The 18,695-nt window shown below is 38.9% G+C and overlaps 1 pseudogene; it reads right to left on the reverse strand.

The window, feature by feature from the left end:
* LOC124592029 overlaps window positions 1-18,695 on the reverse strand; it is a 55,811-nt pseudogene that overhangs the window by 33,420 nt on the left and 3,696 nt on the right.

Consider the following 18,695-nt stretch of genomic DNA (forward strand, 5'->3'; position numbering starts at 1 on the left):
TATTCCTCAGAAAAATGTTAGCACTTCGATATACAAAGCATGTTTATACTATGAAAAGATACGATACTATTTTTGACAGTGCTACCAATACAAACACATAATTTAACCTTTATAACACAGCAATCCACAGCTTTCTACAGGGTGGTCCATTGATAGTGACCGGGCCAAATATCTCACATAATAAGCATCAAATGAAAAAACTACAAAGAACGAAATTCGTCTAGCTTGAAGGGAGAAACCAGATGGCGCTATGGTTGGCCTGGTAGATGGCACTGCCATGGGTCAAACTCATATCAACTGCATTTTTTTAAAATAGGAACCCCCATTTTTTATTACATATTCATGTAGTACGTAAAGAAATATGAATGTTTTAGCTGGACCACTTTTTTCGCTTTGTGATAGATGGGGCTGTAATAGTCAAAAATGGTTCAAATGGCTCTGAGCACTATGGGACTTAACTTCTGAGGTCATCAGTTCCTTAGAACTTAGAACTACTTAAATCTAACTAACCTAAGGACATCACACACATCCATGCCCGAGGCAGGATCGAACCTGCGACCGTAGCGGTCGCGCGTTTCCAGACTGTAGCGCCTAGCACTGCTCTGCCACTCCAGCCAGCTGCTGTAATAGTCACAAACATATAAGTATGTGGTATCACATAACATTCCGCCAGTGCGGACGGTATTTGCTTCGTGATACATTACCTGTGTTAAAATGGACCGTTTACCAATTGCGGAAAAGGTCGATATCGTGTTGATGTATGGCTATTGTGATCAAAATGCCCAAGGGGCGTGTGCTACGTATGCTGCTTGGTATCCTGGACGATATCATTGAAGTGTCCAGACCATTCGCCGGATAGTTACATTATTTAAGGAAACAGGAAGTGTCCAGCCACATGTGAAACATCAACCACGACCTGCAACAAATGATGATGCCCTAGTAGGTGTTTTAGCTGCTGGGGCAGCTAATCCACACATCAGTAGCAGACAAAAAGCGTGAGAATTGGGAATCTCAAAAACGTCAGTGTTTAGAATGCTACATCAACATCGATTGCACCCGTACCATATTTCTATGCACCAGGAATTGCATGGCGATGACTTTAAACGTCATGTACAGTTCTGCCACTGGGCACAAGAGAAATTACAGGACGATGAAAGATTTTTTGCATGCATTCTATTTAGCGATGAGGCATCATTCACCAACAGCGGTAACCTAAACCGCCATAATATGCACTATTGGGCAACGGAAAATCTATGATGGCAGCAACAAGTGGAACAGCAGCGACCTAGGCAGGTTAATGTATGGTGTGGCATTAAGGGAGGAAGGATAATTGGCCCCCATTTTATCGATGGCAATCTAAATGGTGCAATGTATGCTGATTTCCTGCATAATGTTCAACCAATGTTACTACTACATGTTTCACTGCATGACAGAATGGCGATGTACTTCCAACATGATGGATGTCCGGCAAATAGTTTGCGTGCGGTTGAAGCAGTATTGAATAGCATATTTCATGACAGGTGGATTGGTTGTCAAAGCACCATACCATGGCCCGCACGTTCACCGGATCCGACGTCCCCGGATTTCTTTCTGTGGGGAAAGTTGAAGGATATTTGCTATCGTGATCCACCGACAATGCCTGACAACATGCGTCAGTGCATTGTCAATGCATGTGCGAACATTACGGAAGGCGAACTACTCACTGTTGAGAGGAATGTCGTTACACGTATTGCCAAAGGCATTGAGGTTGACAGACATCATTTTGAGCATTTATTGCATTAATGTCGTATTCACAGGTAATCACGCCGTAACAGCATGCGTTCTCAGAAATGATAAGTTCACAAAGGTACATGTATCACATATGGAACAACCAAAATAAAATGTTCAAATGTACCTATGTTCTGTATTTTAATTTAAAAAACCTTCCTGTTACCAACTGTTCGTCTAAAATTATGAGACATATGTTTGTGACTATTACAGCGCCATCTATCACAAAGCGAAAAAAGTGGTCCAACTAAAACATTCACATTTCTTTACGTATTACATGAATATGCAATAAAAAATGGGGTTCCTATTTAAAAAAACACAGTTGATATCAGTTTGAGCTATGGCAGCGCCTTATAGCAGGCCAACCATTGCGCCAGCTGGTTTCCCCCTTCGAGCTAGACAAATTTCGTTCTTTGTAGTTTTTTCGTTTGACACTTATTTCGTGAGATATATGGCCCGGTCACGATCAATGGACTACCCTGTATATAAAAAATTACCGATTTTATTAGGTCTTGAAGTAATGCGTGTAAAAATTTTAACATTTTCAACTAGTGTAGATTATATTTTAGAAAATAAAATATAATACTTCCCACGCAAGTTTATAAGTAATATACATATCATTTTATTTGGAAAATTGCAAATTTTATAATCAGGTAAAAACCCGAAAAAGTGAAAAAGAATGTTTTCCCCTTCTAACTCCCCTTAAAGTTATGGAAATGTGCAAGCTTTCGGAGCCAGTGGCTTCTTCTTCTGGCAGAAACAATAAGGGGACGGAAAAGGGAAGAAAGAAAAGGATTGTCAAGGTTTAGGAAATGGGGAGAGTTGTAGAAAAGCTGCAGAGAAACCCAGGCCAGGACAGACTTACTGAATGGGATGAGAAATATGTAACTAAACCAGTCCATCTCTCATACCACCAGCAGATGTGAAGTATTATTGTGATTGGTAGTAAGTCATAAACATTAAATTATTTTCAATGTATGTTCATATGTAATACTGGACGTACCTTTGAGGTATCATTGGGCCCATTGGGCAGAGGATCAAAATTAGGCCACTGCTTTCTAATTATTTGGACCATTTCACTAAATGAGACCATCTTCCCATCATTCCATTTGTTGCCGCTGAAAGGCATGTACTCGATAAATCTTACATCAACATTTTTCTCTTTTGTTAACTCCACAAAACTGCACACTTCATCTTCATTAAAACCTCGCATTACAACACAATTTATCTGTGGAAGAAAGACACCATTAAAAACTTGGTATCAGATAAAGCATGGTTTAAACAGAGTTTGAAAGACTTTTTGATAGGTAACTCATCCTACTCAATAGATGAATATCTTAACAGTGGCTGTTAGGCCAGCTTAAATAAGAATGTCTGTTAGATTTCAGTTCTGAGAGCACTTTGTCACAACAGTCAAGATTATGTACTTTTTGTTTGATAAATTTATTAATAGTGCATAACAATGTTTCAGTCTGACAGCGTATCAATTCTGAAAATATTAGCTGTTCCAGTTTGTATTGTATTCACCTAGTTTGACAATCTCCTGACAAATGATCAGGGTATTCAAATGTTTTATATTTTTTATGTTATACTTTCTGGCATGTTACTCACCCATGAGAATCGTCTCATGTTTTGGGTCTTGGAACAAAAGCTGAATCTAATCTAATCTAACCTACAAAATAATGGTTCTACAAGTCTGTTGTTATATTTGTATACCTCACTGATTCTGTTAAATTAATCTTTTTCTCTCTTTTTAGAGAATGTCTGAATTTATCTTAGCATGCCAAGCTGTTAACCTTCTTAACAATTTATGAAAATTAAACTACATACATCTCCAATCTTTTTCCCCACTCCAACGCACACATCTTTTGCTGAAAGTGTTATTTTAACAATTACATGAAACTGTGCTGCCATTTGTGAAACAAAGTTGAAAGTGTTCTCAAGATAAAAGGTCTTCAGAAAAGGAGCATTTAGTATCTGTGCAGGTGGTAATACTGACAGCCATCATATAAACAAGCCCAAATGGTAGAACATCCCGCTTTACACATACACGCAATGGCAGAAAAAAGGAAAAGAGCACACCTTTCATTCAAGCATTGAATATATAAACTGATGAGACAAAACACTATGACCTCCTGTTTGATAATGTGTTTGTCCACTGTTGGAACACAATACAGCAGTGATTTTGTGTGGGACAAGTTCAACAAATTTCAGGTATGTTCCCAGCATTATGTGAGGTATGTTCCCAGCATTATGCAGCACCGCATGTCTAAGCACAGGTCATGTAATTCCCATAAATTGGAGATCAGTGGTTTCTGGGTGCAGAACTGGTATCTGATAGCATCGCAGATGTATTCCATCAGATTCAGAAGGGGTGAATTTGATTCTGGCCTCGTGACACTGAAAGTCATATTGTTGAAACATGTCACCTTCATTAGGGACAGGGTGCGGACAGTGCACAATAATGTTCACACAGAACAAAGCTGTTATGGAGCCTTCAGTTACTACCACAGGACCCATAGAAGACCAGGTGAATGTCCTCCATAGCATAATATTGCTCCCACTGGCCTAAGTCTGTAGCAAAGTGCACCTTTCAAGCACCAATTCACTCTGTTGACAGTGTATGTGCACAAAACCGTCAAGTAGGTGTAATGCGAAACTCGAATGATTCAACCAGATGACACATTTCTATTGATTCACTGCCCAATCTCAATGCTCCTGAGCCACAGAAATTGTAATTCAACTGTGTTGTCAACATGGGAACATACAGGGGTTTTCTGCAGCAGAGCCCTATGTTTAACAATGTGCAATGAATGGTGTGCTCTGAAATACTCGTGCTTCCACCAGCACTGTGTCATCAGACATGCCACAGAAATTAACTTCCTCAGCCGAATGTCATCTTTTTCAAAGGAACCATCCCAGCATTTGTCTTAAATCATTTAGGGAAATCAAGGAAAACCCAAATTTTGATGGCCCGATGGGATTTGGGTCCGTTGTCCTCTGGAAGTCAAGTCCACTGTCTGACCACTGTGGTGGCATGACCTAGTCTTAATTAAGCCAGAAAATCCTGGGAAATGCTGACATACTTATTGATTTAAGATATAACAATTTAAAACAATCCTCTCATGAATTTCACTACAATTTTCCGCTCTTTTGAAAAAAAATTTCTTTCGACTGTTTTGATGTTGTTTAGTATGTTTAAATAATGATGGCAGTCTCTATAAAAGGGCAGTTTGACTTTTAAGTTTAGTTATACTGTTTTAAACTACATCCTTCATCTATTTGTCCACCCAGAAGTGCTATAGGATATAACTTGAAGACTATGGTGAGGTGGTGGGGGACAGTCATGTGTTGAGAAGGAGGTGCTGCCAGAAATGAAGTGTGTGAGGTGACGTTATTGACACTGCATACAGGGAGAATAAAAATACTCTATTCCATATTCATTTACAATCTACGTCTGGCCCCCATATGGTTTTACTTTTCTCCAATAAGAAAAAAGAAATTGTCAGTAACTGTCTTTATAAGGTCTTAAAAGGAAACAAACAATAGAAATCTAGGCTGGAGTAATGACCATATTATAAAAAAGATACATTGCTATTCACTGTATACAGGAGATGTTAGGTCACAGACAAGCACAACAAAAAGACTACTAAACACGTAAGTTTTCCATCAGAAAGACTTCTTCCAAAGTGGACAAAAAACACACACACACACACACACACACACACACACACCCAACCGTTGTTTCTCCCATGATGCACAGTTGCTCCCAGTCTGGCCCTAGCAGCCGGAGACAGTGGTCATGTATGTGTGATCTGCATTTGCGCGCATGTGTGTGCGTGTGCGTGTGTGTGTGTGTGTGTGTGTGTGTGTGTGTGTGTGTGTGTGTGTGAGGGAAGGGGGGGGGGGGGGGTTTGCACCAAAAGCTTACGTGTTTAATAATAGGTGGTGTTCCTTTCCCCCCCCCCCCCCCCACCCCATCCCCCCCCCCCTGCCAGCAACACATTTACACTATACAGTGAGTGCCAATCTATCCTTTTCATAATACTGTCATTACCACCTTGCCAAGAGGCATATTGTGGAGTAATCCAAAGGGCTCTACTAATTTGTACAAGAGGAAGGAGAGCACAATCTCAATGTAAGTTTTTAGAAAACTGGTATGTGCATTACTTCTGCAAACCTTTCAGAAAGGATACGGTATGCACTTCATTCAGCAAGATGAGTAATAAACAATATTAGCAATACTGCATCAAACTTGTTCACTTTCATCTTTGGATTAAACATTCGATTTCAGAGAGTACAGAATTTGGCAGAATCAAATTTTGGGGATATGTGGAACTGGGACAATGGCATATTTTTTACCCATTCAACAAACTAAGCACTGCTGATTGCTACTTTTATTGTGTCTGCTGCTGCAATGCATATATGAAACTATAAGTGCAGCATCTATGATGGAATAAAATGTTATACAAATGAAACATACAGGTACAGTGAAATAGAGTAGTATGGCTCATCATTTCGGTCTCACAGATTAGCAGGTGTTGACTTGAAATATAATACTTAAGAAGTTGAATCCAAAGGAGAGGATGTACCGTATTTACTCAAATCTAAGCCGCACTTTTTTTCTGGTTTTTGTAATCCAAAAAACCGCATGCGGCTTGGAATCGAGTGCAAAGCAAGTGGAAGTTCTGAAAAATGTCAGTAGGTGCTGAAACAACTAATTTCTGCCATCGAATATATGTAGCGCTACACAGGCATGCTTCATAGGCACAAAGATAAATACTGGCGGAAAAACCTCTGCGTCAGTAAATAAATTAAAGAAAAAAGGTGGAAGACAATTTTCATACATTATCCAACGAAGTAAATACAAATTCCGTATTGTTCATCTTCGAATGTAGCAGAACTTCAATGTATTACGAAAATCCGACCGGCAAGACTGTTTGGGATGTTTGTCAATATGGCCAACTCAATGTTCCGAATTTTTTCCTACCTGTGAGAAGAGACGGTTGCTAATAGGAACCTGATGAAATGTGAATCACATGCAGTATTCTCTTCATCATAAGAGTAATACGAATATAAACATTTTGCCACGTATTCTTTCGTGTTTGCTGCTATCTTATTTAAATCCTGTCTGCCTAATAAACTACAAAACTAGAGTGAGACAACAGCAAACGCGGAAGAATATACGTATCGTGTCATGTTTATATTCATATTATTCTTATGCCTAATAGTGATACAGTCAGAAATGAAGCACGGCAACTGACTAGATTTTTATATCCAAGATGACTCTAATTTCTGTGCAGAATTTGATGTACTAAAGAAGCGGCCGCAAAGATTTTCAAATGGAGAAAAATTTTCACCTAACTCTCGTTCAGAACATGTTCTATCATACGCAGTCTATTATTTGGTTCTTGTTGATCATTATCAAAGAAAGCAGCAGTGTAAGGAACAACAAATAGTAGTCTCTTGCCATTGTTTCGCTAATGAGATGATTTCTCTCTCTTCTTTTTTTTTTTTTTTTTTTTTTTTTTTTTTTTTTAATTGTAGGCAGCGGTAGCGTGTACAAAAGCAAGCCATGCCACGAGTGACGACAGGCCGCAAACACGCACTATCAGAATGCGACAAACAATGCATGACACAGTACAGTAATGCATTTTCAGCTTAGAGTGACATAAACGCCTATAACAAGGAAAACGGCACTTATCAGATCAAAGCAAAATAAGCAATTGATTCAAACCAGATGAAGCACATGAAAAAGGAAGGGTACCAGTATAAATACGGATGGAGCGCCTGACGCATAGCAAAGGCTACCTGGTAAAGCTTAACTGCTAAGCTTACGACTCGAACCAAACTACTGTAGCTGTATCGTCATTCATTCGACCTAAATTGTGTCTCATATTACAACGGACCAACTTTGTTTCGATTTGGAGGTGCGGCCTAAAACTTTTCTCTCCCCTTGAACTTCGAGTCTCAAATTTCAGGTGTGGCTTAGATTCGGGAATTTTTTTTTTTTTTCTTTCCTTTATTTCGAGTCTCATTTTTCAGGTTTGAGTGCGGCTTAGATTTGGGTAAATACGGTAGGTGGTATTTCAACTAATTCTGACTATGAAATAAAACAAAGTACAGCAGGGAGCTCTGACGAATCAAAGAGCAGCGATGAAGATTCTGATGAATAGTAAAGTATGAGTTAAGAAATAAGATGCTACTGAGATCATAAATTTTTGTTGTGTTGATGAATCTGTTAACAAACATATTCAAAAATGCACTGAAACATTGGCACATGTAGTGTTGGGAGGTGATAAACTGTCATTACTGTTAGAGGAGCTACGTATTTCTTGCTGTTCTACTCCTAAATGACACTGTATCTGAAGGTATAGAATGAATCTTCACTGGCTAGAGAAATGGGTAACACAATTTTACAAGTCTCTGCTGTCATGTAATCTCTTCAGGGAAATCATGACTGTACTAAGATTCAGTTTGTGGTTGACAAGGTCAGAGTCATTAAGAAATGCAAGGCAGCTACCATGTCAGTCCTAGAAGAGAGAGACGTAGCAAACTGTCAAAGCATGTACAGTCCCGGTCCATATGTTTGTGGTGATGTACTAACCAAGTAATACTGTGTGTCAGGCAGCGCATTACTCAAGAACCATCATGGAAAAAGGTGGAGTGGTAATTTATGTAAAAAACAACATATTTTACAATGCATTAGATTTAAAGAGCCATTGTATAGAGCAACAAATTGAAGTATGTGGTGTTGAGATTACTGTAAATGACTTCACGGCTGTAGTGTTAGCACTGTATAGATCTCCCTCAGGGAATTTGAATGTATTTCTTAAGCACTTAGATTCTTTATTATCCATACTGTACTCAAAGTCCAAGAACTTGATAATTACTGGTGACTTTAATGTTGATTTCCTAAATGAGAGCAATAGTAAAGCTGATTTAGTACATTTAATGGAGTCTTATAATCTGATGACAATAGTAGATTTCCCAACTAGGGTTGCTGTTAACAGTAAAAGTCTGATAGATAATATATTTATAGGTAAGTCTACATGGAATGAGATCATTGTACATCCAATCCTTGGCCTTTCTGATCATGGTGGTCAATTGCTTAGGCTCAATTACATCAGTGTGTGCAACAGTTCCGAGCATTCTTGGAAATCTTTTAGGATAATAAATGAACAGGGCCTTAAAAAATTCAGTGATAGCCTAAAAGAGATAGACTGGAGCCGAGTTGATAGGGAAACAGATGTAAACAAAAAGTACAATTCATTTTTAAATGAATTCATGTCTGTATTTGAGTCCATCTTTCCCAAAAAAAAGTAGTTAGAAATAGTCATATAGGCAATGCCAAGAAGTCTTGGATCACTACAGGGATAACAACATCTTGTAGAACAAAAAGGATGTTATACAGTTCTCTCAGGACTTGTAATGATCCAAAGAAATGACAACACTACAAACTTTACTGTAGCATTCTCAAGAAGGTTATAAATAAATCTAAAAGTATGTGCATAAAATCAGAAATTGAAAGCTCAGAAAATAAAATTAAAACTATAAGGAATGTAATAAAGAGGTAAACTGGCAGGACAACAGGGAACATGTCTCAGGTAGAGATTAAAACAGGGGACAGTATCATAAAGAAACCTGAGTTGGTTGCAGAAATATTTAATAACCACTTTTTGAGAGCAGCAGAGAAGACAAGCTGTAATGGTTCTATGGAAGAATCATTGTCCCTCCTACAGAAAGCTATTAGCAACAGAATCCCACAGTTATCCTTATCTCCATTTACTGTAAGCGAAGTCATAAGAGTAATTAGATCATTAAAAAACAAAAATTCTGCTGGTGTGGACAATATTTCTAGTAAAATACTGAAACACTGTTATAAATTTGTTAGTCCCACCTTATGCAACATATACAATGCATCCCTACAAGATGGGATTGTCCCTGACAGACTTAAGTTGGCTGTAGTGATTCCTCTCTTTAAAAAAGGGGATAAAAGCATTGTTACAAACTCTCGCCCAATATCCCTATTAACTACCTTCTCGAAAATTCTAGAAAAACTCATGCACAGGAGGATTGTAGACCATCTCAAATTCCATAGTATCTTAAGCAAAAATCAGTTTGGTTTTCGTGCCGGTCTTTGTACTGAACAGGCAATATTCTCTTTCAGCAACCAAGTTTTGGAAGCCATTAACAAAAAAATGTCTCCAGTGGGTATTTTTTGCGATCTTACGAAAGCCTTTGACTGTGTAAACCACCAAATTCTTTGGAAAAAGGCAGAATACTATGGTTTAGGTGGTACTGTTGGCTTGTGGCTACAATCATATCTACAGGATCAGAAGCAGACTGTAATGCTAAATGGCTCTTCTGGAGAACCTGCCTCGTCTGAATGGGGCATGATAACGTGTGGTGTGCCTCAAGGCTCCGTTTTGGGCCCACTGATTTTCCTCATCTTTATTAATGATCTTCCTCTTTGTTCTGAGACAAACAGCAAATTTACCCTGTTTGCCGATGATACCACAATTCTAATTGACGATTTGACTGATCATGATCTTGAAAAAACTACAACTACTGTTTTTAATGACATCTTAAATTGTTTCTCCTCAAATGGTCTCTCACTCAATGCAGATAAAACTCATTATATGAGGTTCCATACATCACAAAGTAATCCCAATGAAATTGACATAAAATGTAGAGATCAACCAATACAGAAAGTTGAAGAAACAAAATTCCTGGGTGCTTACATAGACAGTAAATGTAATTGGTCAGTTCACATTCTTCATCTATGTAAAAAACTTAGCTCGGCAACATTTTCACTACCGGTAATTTCTTCAGTGGCTGAAGTTGACACTATTAAGGTTGCCTACTTTGGCTACTTCCACTCATTGATGTCATATGCTATCATATTCTGGGGGAACCAACCACTTGCAAAACAAGTTTTCACCATCCAAAAAAAAAGCAATCAGAATAACGTGTGGGGTTAATCAAAGACACTCTTGCAGGCACTTGTTTCGGAAGATAGGTATCCTAACAACTGCCTCACAGTATATTTTTTCCTTGCTGACCTTTGTGTGCAAAAATTATTCCATCTACCAAGACAACAGTAAATTCCATGGTTATAACACCAGAAACAAAAACAATCTACATTTAGAAATGAAACGTCTCACTCTGGTACAAAAAGGAGTTTACTACTCCAGCATTAAGCTGTTCAATGCTCTACCACTACATATCAAATGTGTTCATACAGAACTGCCAAAATTTAAACGAGCTCTCAAAGATTACCTGACAGAGAAATCTTATTATACTGTGGATGAATACCTGAAAGAAAATGTATACCATCACTAAACTTATTGCGTCTAGAAGTAGTTCAATTGATTTTATTGTGCATTTGGGAATTAGCTCACTTTTTGTAACAACAGATTGGCTATACATGTATTTACTCTTGTAGGCCTAATATCTGATTTAACTTTGTGCTCTTGCCTTTAACCTTTATTTGAAACTCCTTTTTCTGTCAAATGGTTGTTATGTTATCTAGCTGATATTGTATCTGTTACTTTATTTATAGTATGTCTTACTTAAACTATGTACAATTTGCCATTGAATTGCCCTTGTATAGTTTAAATTGAAACCTGTACAATTTGACACGTTCCATATCCTTGTGATTGACTCACTAACTGGATCTATGGAACAAGAAATAAATAAATAAATAAATAAATACTGAAGTGTGATCCAAGTCGCACAAATATGGCTTTAATAATAACCTCCGAACAATGTGCCTCTAAGGACTCAACAAGACACAGAACACTGATGTGCACATTACAAACTAGAATCACACAGAGAGTCAGTCAGCACTGTTCCACACTAATATATGTGCGAGTCACCAGCAGATGGCACGGCAGGGACCGCACGGCACGCTTGGCTCCCAGAGACGGCCTCCAGCAGCCAGCCTGCAATGATCAGTCGGTGACCAATTTAAAGACGCATGTACGGCAACACCACTCTCGGTGCACTCACACTGACATGTACTAGTAGCACGATACAGCAGTGATGAGTAGTAGTACCCCTCCTGTCTTGTGCGCCTTTTATCTGGCTCTACAATTTACTTTCCTAGACCCACACAAATGCCTGATCCTCCTAATTCAATTTGCTCTGCAGACTATTTAAAACTTTTAAAGAAAAAGGAGCCACAATTGCACTCTGTGTGCCAGTTACTTTCCAATACATTGGCACCAGCTGATCTTATTTAAGAATACTCAACTTTCGTAGCCATACTTACAGCACATCCTTTACTTCCTGGCCTAAATCCAAGTTAACTCCCAGCCCCCCCCCCACACACACACCCCTCTCTCCCCCCTCGCAAATCAGCTAGTTGTGTGCTGTTATCTCACGTCACACCCTAGTCTATGAGTGCCCAGCTGTCTGTCACCTGACCCCTCTACCTGCACCCCTAGCTAGCCCACAGATGGCTCCCCACTCTCCCACGAGCCACTAAATGCTTCCCTCCAAACCCCTCCCATCTCTCTCCATCTCTCACATTGCCTCAACCCACCCCATCCTACCCCACTCTAAAGCCCCACCTCACTCCAGAACACTCACCATGGGCCAGTAAAGAGCTGGCAGTTGAGCGACCACAGCATAAGGAGACATGCATGCGCATGTGAGAGAGAGTGTGTGTGTGTGTGTGTGTGTGTGTGTGTGTGTGTGTGTGTGTGTGTGTGTGTGTGTGTGGGCGAGCGCACATGTTTTCCCTACAGCTAGAAAAAGAAAGTGCATTCTGGAAGCTCGCCAAGTAACGTACCTTTTAGTTTGGAAGGTAGAAGACGAGGTACTGGTGGAAGTAAAGCTGTGAGGATGGGTCGTGAGTCGTGCAAGGATAGCTCAGCACTTGCCCACGAAAGGCAAAGGTCCCAAGTTTGACTCTTGGTCCGGCACACAGTTTTAATCTGCCAGGAAGTTTCATATCAGTGCACACTCCACTGCACGGTGAAAATCTCATTCTACATACCTTTTGTTCGTGTGCCTATCGATGAGACAGTGCTTCTGCCTTTTGGTGAGCCATCTCCTTTATTCCTAAATAATTCGTAATTTTCAACAGAAACTTTCTGTACCTTATTGTTGCATCCTACATTACAATATGCAATTTCCACAATATGTGGTCATCTGTGAATATAATGGGGGTAACAACTGTAGGAGACCAAAAACTGACTGCAGTAAGCAAGTTCAAGTTATTGTACGCTGCAGTAGTTACCCAGAGGTGAAGAGGGTCACAGAGGATAAGCTAGCATGGGCAACTCCATGAAACCAATCTTCAGATGGAAGATCACAACAATAAAAACATTTGATTCAGCATACAACAGGCTCCAAACAGCATACACAACCTGTATGCTCAGAAACACAGAAAATCATATTGGTTCCATCAGCAGGAAACTTCAGCCCGTAATTGTTATGGAACACTGCGGCGATTTTGTTCATTAATAAAACCCAAAACTGGGGAGTAATAAGAGAGTATTGTTGTAACTTCTTATCAACCGGGTTACCAAAATACATATTAAGAAGACTGGTAAAGTGTTATTTTGAAGGGGTCACTCCAAAGCCCCACGAAAGTATTTGAGCAATGTATAAAATTAGAGAATCAGTGCACAATATTGAAAGCCTATCTACATTATCTATATCTGCATGACTAGTCTGTAATTCACAATTAATTGCTGGCAGAGGGTTCAGAGAACCACCCTCAACCTATTTATCTACCATTCCACTCCCCTACAGCATTTGAGGAAAACCAAACACTTCAATATTTCCGTACAAGCTCTGATTTCTCTTATTTTATTACAATGATCATTTCTCCCTATGTAAGAGGGCTCTAACAAAATATTTTCACATTCGGAGGAGAAAATTGATGATTGAAATTTTAAGAACCTGCTCCAGCAAAATGCTTTTGCTTTAATGACTGCCACCCCAACTCACATGCGATATCTGTGGCATGCACTTTCCTGTTTCCCAATAATACAAAATGAGCTGCCCTTCTTTGAACTTTTAAATGATGTCCTTTGTCAGTCCTATCTGGTAAGGATCTCACACCATGCAGAATACTCCAAAAGAGGACAGACAAGTATAGTTGTAGATAGTCTCTTTAGTAATCCTAACCTTCTAAATGTTTTACTATTAAATCACAGTCTTTTGTTTGCTTTCCCACCGCGTTATCTATGTGGGCATTCCAATTTAAGTTATTTGTAAATGTAATTCCTAAGTATTCAATAGACTTCACAGCCTTTAGATCTGCGTGAATTATCATGTAACCAAAATTTAGTAGATACCTTCTACTACTCATGCGGATGACAACAATTTTTATTATTTAAGGTCAGTTACCACTTTTTGCATCATATGGATAGGTAGCCTAAATCATTTTGCAGTTCGTTTTGATCATCTGATCACTTTACAAGACAGTAAATGATATGCAAGACTGTAAATGATATCATCATCTAAGAGGACTGCTCAGATTCTCTCTTAAATTGTTAATGTAGATCGGCAACAGCAGGTGGTCTATAACACTTCCTTGAGGAATGTCAGATATCACTTTTGTTTTACTTGACGATTTTCCATCAATTACTATGAACTGTGACCTTTCTGACAGGAAACCACACATCCAGTTGCACAACTGAGACAATACACCATAGGCACACAAGATGATTAGAAAATACTTGTGAGGAACTGTTTCAAAAAGTCTTCTGGAAATCTACAAATATGGAATCAATTTGAGAGCCCCAGTCGACAGCACTTATTACTTTGTGTGACTAAAGAGCTAGCTGTGTTTTAAAAGGTCAATATTTCTGAATCTATCTTGGCTATTTATCAATGAATCATTATCTTTGAGATAATTCATAATATTCAAACACAATATATGTTCCAAAATCCTAATGCAAATCAACATTAGTGATTTGAGTCTGTTATTTAGTAGATTACTCCTCTTTTCTTTCTTGAGCATTGGTGTGACCTGAGCAACTTTTCAGTCTCTAGGTATGGATCTTTATCAAATGAGTGGCTATATGTTGTTGTTGTGGTCTTCAGTCCTGAGACTGGTTTGATGCAGCTCTCCATGCTACTCTATCCAGTGCAAGCTTCTTCATGTCCCAGTACCTACTGCAACCTACATCCTTCTGAATCTGCTTAGTGTATTCATCTCTTGGTCTCCCCCTACTATTTTTACCCTCCACGCTGCCCTCCAATACTAAATTGGTGATCCCTTGATACCTCAGAACATGTCCTACCAACCGATCCCTTCTTCTGGTCAAGTTGTGCCACAAACTTCTTTTCTCCCCAATCCTATTCAATACTTCCTCATTAGTTATGTGATCTACCCATCTAATCTTTAGCATTCTTCTGTAGCACCACATTTTGAAAGCTTCTATTCTCTTCTTGTCCAAACTATTTACCATCCATGTTTCACTTCCATACATGGCTACACTCCATACAAATACTTTCAGAAATGACTTCCTGACACTTACATCTATGCTCGATGTTAACAAATTTCTCTTCTTCAGAAACGCTTTCCTTGCCATTGCCAGTCTACATTTTATATCCTCTCTACTTCGACCAACATCAGTTATTTTGCTCCCCAAATAGCAAAACTCCTTTACTACTTTAAGTGTCTCATTTCCTAACCTAATTCCCTCAGCATCACCTTACTTCATTCGACTACATTCCATTACACTCGTTTTGCTTTTGTTGATGTTCATCTTATATCCTCCCTTCAAGACACCATCCATTCCGTTCATCTGCTCTTCCAAGTCCTTTGCTGTCTCTGACAGAATTACAATGTCATCGGCGAACCTCAACATTTTTATTTCTTCTCCATGGATTTTAATACCTACTCCGAATTTTTCTTTTATTTCTTTTACTGCTTGCTCAATATACAGATTGAATATCATCGGGGAGAGGCTATAACCCTGTCTTACTCCCTTCCCAACCACTGCTTCCCTTTCATGTCCCTCGACTCTTATAACTGCCATTTGGTTTCTGTACAAATTGTAAATAGCCTTTCGCTCCCTGTATTTTACCCCTGCCACCTTTAGAATTTGAAAGAGAGTATTCCAGTCAACATTGTTAAAAGATTTCCCTAAGTCTACAAATGCTAGAAACGTAGGTTTGCCTTTCCTTAATCTTTCTTCCAAGATAAGTCGTAAGGTCAGTAATGCCTCACATGTTCCAGTATTTCTACGGAATCCAAACTGATCTTCCCTGAGGTCGGCTTCTACTAGTTTTTCCATTCGTCTGTAAAGAATTCGTGTTAGTATTTTGCAGCTGTGGCTTATTAAACTGATTGTTCGGTAATTTTCACATCTGTCAACACCTGCTTTCTTTGGGATTGGAATTATTATATTCTTCTTGAAGTCTGATGGTATTTCGCCTGTTTCATACATCTTGCTCACCAGATGGTAGAGTTTTGTCTGGACTGGCTCTCCCAAGGCCGTCAGTAGTTCCAATGGAATGTTGTCTACTCCAGGGGCCTTGTTTCGACTCAGGTCTTTCAGTGCTCTGTCAAACTCTTCACGCAGTATTGTATCTCCCATTTCATCTTCATCTACATCCTCTTCCATTTCCATAATATTGTCCTCAAGTGTATCGCCCTTGTATAGACCCTCTATATACTCCTTCCACCTTTCTGCTTTCCCTTCTTTGCTTAGAACTGGGTTTCCATCTGAGCTCTTGATGTTCATGCAAGTGGTTCTCTTATCTCCAAAGGTCTCTCTAATTTTCCTGTAGGCAGTACCTATCTTACCCCTAGTGAGATAAGCCTCTACATCCCTACATTTGTCCTCTAGCCCTCCCTGCTTAGCCATTTTGCACTTCCTGTCGATCTCATTTTTGAGACATTTGTATTCCTTTTTGCCTGCTTCATTTACTGCATTTTTATATTTTCTCCTTTCATCAATTAAATTCAATATTTCTTCTGTTACCCAAGGATTTCTACTAGCCCTCGTCTTTTTACGTACTTGATCCTCTGCTGCCTTCACTACTTCATCCATCAAAGTTACCCATTATTCTTCTACTGCATTTCTTTCCCCCATTCCTGTCAATTGTTCCCTTATGCTCTCCCTGAAACTCTGTACAACCTATGATTCTTTCAGTTTATCCAGGTCCCATCTCCTTAAATTCCCACCTTTTTGCAGTTTCTTCAGTTTTAATCTACAGGTCATAACCAATAGATTGTGGTCAGAGTCCACATCTGCCCCTGGAAATGTCTTACAATTTAAAACCTGGTTCCTAAATCTCTGTCTTACCATTATATAATCTATCTGATACCTTTTAGAATCTCCAGGGCTATATATGATTTCTAATGGAGCTATTGTATCAGCATTCTCTGAAAGAAACATAACTGCTTTATGACACTGAGGAGAGCTACTACTAAGTTACTCACAGTTGCAGTTGTTCTTGATTTGAATACTGCAATAATAACTTTGTTGTCTTTGGTGAAGAAATTTCAGAAATCCGTGTTTAGTAACCCTGCTTTAGTAGCACTGTCATCAGTAATATTACCACAGCTATTGCGCAGTGAAGGTATTGGTTGTGTCTTGCCATTGGTGTACTACACATGCAACCAGAACCTCTTTGGATTTTCTTCCAGATTTCAAAACGAAGTTTCACTATGGGAACTATTAAACACATCTTGCACTGAAACCCACCCTAAGTTTCGAGCTTCAGTAAAACATCGCTAATCTTGGAGATTTTGCATTCTTTTAAATTTTGACATGCTTTTTTTCATTGCTTCTGCAGCTGAGTTTTGACATATTTTGTGCACCACCCTTTTAATTTATTTGGTATCCTTTCAATTTATTTGGTATATATCTCTTAATTGATGTCGATACTATTTCTCTGAATTTAAGCCATGTCTGGTCTACACTTACAAAGTCAGGCTTGAAGGAGCAGAGACTAAGTAGAGACCATCTCCTTGGAAGGCATCAAGTTAATTTTTATATGCTTTCTCATTAAATGCCCTATTGTGTAGGGCTGAAAATTAATAGGGATAAGGTAAACAGAATGTGCAAAGTAAGTGGAAATTACTCGTCTCTTCCCCGATTACAGTGCAATAGAAGATAATACAAGATGTTGACAGATTGCCATATCTCGGTAGCTTTGTATGTAATAATGAGGTCACAGATGCAGAAATCACCAGCAGAACTGGAAAATCAGTCCATATGGCAATTAGGTCTGTAATATGCCAACAAAGCTTTGACTGCACTCCTTTATCGTTTATATGTGTGAGACTTGGAAAATGTCAGTAAAATCAGCACACAGTCTCCATGTTTTTCACCAACAATGCTAGAGATGAATTCTGAAGATGTTAACCCAACCAAGTTACAAACGATGAAGTGCTGAGAATAAGAGGTCTACACAGCCTGCACAAAATTATTGTTGAAAGAAGACTGAGGATTGGAGGTTATGTTCTACGCATGTAAGGTGGAAGAATCCCAAAATCAACACTGTTGTTGAAATCAATGGACAGATACAGATGTACAGGAAGACCTTTTAACACCTGGAACTTTTGCAATGAATCTTCAATCCATGGACACAAACTTGGAGGAAGGTGAGAACTTGGCAGCTGATCAAGTGAACTAGTGGAAACCAGTTCCTTGTATGGTACACAGCAAATCTGAGTAAGTTAGTAAGTAAGTAAGTAAGTAAAGTACAACTGGGGATTTTGCAAAACTGTTGGATGATTGATATTATTGTCTAGATTTGACACTGTTGGACTTCTACCTTTTCCTTGATGTGTATTCTTCAAATTGTGAGTTTTACGAGAAAGCTGATAGATACTTACCAATCAACCTTCCCTGACACGAACTGACATTGTCTCTTTATAAATTCTACTGTGCTAACAATTATCTACTGAGAATCCTCGACTAGGTCTCCGCAGCTCAAATGAGCCAGTT

The sequence above is a fragment of the Schistocerca americana genome, unplaced genomic scaffold, assembly GCF_021461395.2.
Source record: "Schistocerca americana isolate TAMUIC-IGC-003095 unplaced genomic scaffold, iqSchAmer2.1 HiC_scaffold_89, whole genome shotgun sequence".
Taxonomy (NCBI): domain Eukaryota; kingdom Metazoa; phylum Arthropoda; class Insecta; order Orthoptera; family Acrididae; genus Schistocerca; species Schistocerca americana.